We start from the raw sequence: 1,531 nt of genomic DNA, 5'->3' as shown, positions 1-1,531 counted from the left end.
GATCTTTTGACTTCTTCCTTACCAATTTGTATCCCCTTGATCTCCTTTTGTTGTCGGATTGCTCTGACTAGGACTCCAAGTACTATATTGCATAGGTAGGGAGAAAGTAACAGCCTATATTTTATCTACCAACTCTACTTTGAAATATTTTAAAACAGGTAAAAACATAAACAAGATTTCCCACATTCACAGTAATAAAATGCCTCTCCTGACTTAATGCATTGGGAAGCCGCCTACCGGAAGCTGAGCGACAGGTGTGGAGGGCCTCTTCTAACTTTCAGAATCTGTGACACGGTTTTGGAAAGGTCTGATTTAACTGATTAACCTTTTATTATTATTACACATAAGGTTACTGATTTGTACATGAATTCAAGCTAAGGGAACAAATATCCGGATTTCTAGCACTTTCTGGTGTGGTCCTCCAGTAGGCATCCCTTCAGTATAATACAGGTGAGCACCTGAGTGGAGAGCTGGGTCTCTGCTTCTGCCCCAGGCAGCATGGTCAGGGCTCCTAATGCATTTGAGGTGGTGAGGGAGCAGTCCCTGCCTCTCTAGGGTTTGCTTGCAAGTGTCCCCCGATGCTTAACAGGTGCTTCCCTGCTTAAGCAAAATGTCAACTGAGTCAAGAGAGAAACAGCTGTTAAGTCTCCCCTGTGCCATCCTGCTGTGTTTTGCCTAGCAACCCATATACCATGAATGTTTAGTAAACACTGACTGACTTCCATCCTGCCTAGAAACAGTGTTGAGATACAGGTTAACAAAGGCTGTGTTGCCTGTCACCGCTGGTCCCTAACACCCCTCAGCTTAGCTCCCCCGGCTCTCATTTCTTTTGAGAAGAACAATCAAAACCCTTGCACACATTTCTCACTCTTGCTAAAGAGCTCAGCTCATGCCTGTCACCAGAGCTCCCATGGGCCCCTTGCTGTTTCCCCATCCATTTGTTCTCCAGCAGAACCCTAGTGGGAGCCTTGTGGATCCACCCCAATCCATGCTGCTCCCTGGCTCTTGCCTCTAAGCGTACTACTTCCCTCTCTATTGGCTTGGTTGTCTTTGACCTCTCTCTGGCATCCTGTTGCCTCTCAGATGAACACAGCTTCCTAGTTCCCAACAGTTGCTCTCACAGACCAGAACCAGCCCCACCACTCCACACCCCTCCCACCCCACCCATCCCAGCTCTTTATAGTGTGGGTAGGACACGTGGCCTTCTTACACAGGAGGAGAAGTCAGACTGGGGCGCATATGCCATGCCCTTCCTTCTGGTACATGAGAGTCATTACCATTCTGAACAGAGCAAGTGTAACTACCCACACAAGCCATTTACAGTCTCAGAAATCACTTACAGAAGATGAAACAGTTAACACCACTACATGCTATCGTTCACAGCACAGTACAAGGCCCAGCAACTCTTCCAAGGAATGGATGGTTGGGATGGACAGATGGATGGATGGATGGATGGATGGATGGATGGATGGATGGATGGATGGGTGGATGGGTGGATGGATGGATGGGTGGATGGGTGGATGGGTGGGTG

Source organism: Mus pahari, chromosome 13, assembly GCF_900095145.1.
Source record: "Mus pahari chromosome 13, PAHARI_EIJ_v1.1, whole genome shotgun sequence".
Classification (NCBI taxonomy): Eukaryota; Metazoa; Chordata; class Mammalia; order Rodentia; family Muridae; genus Mus; species Mus pahari.
This window is presented reverse-complemented; position numbering follows the sequence as displayed.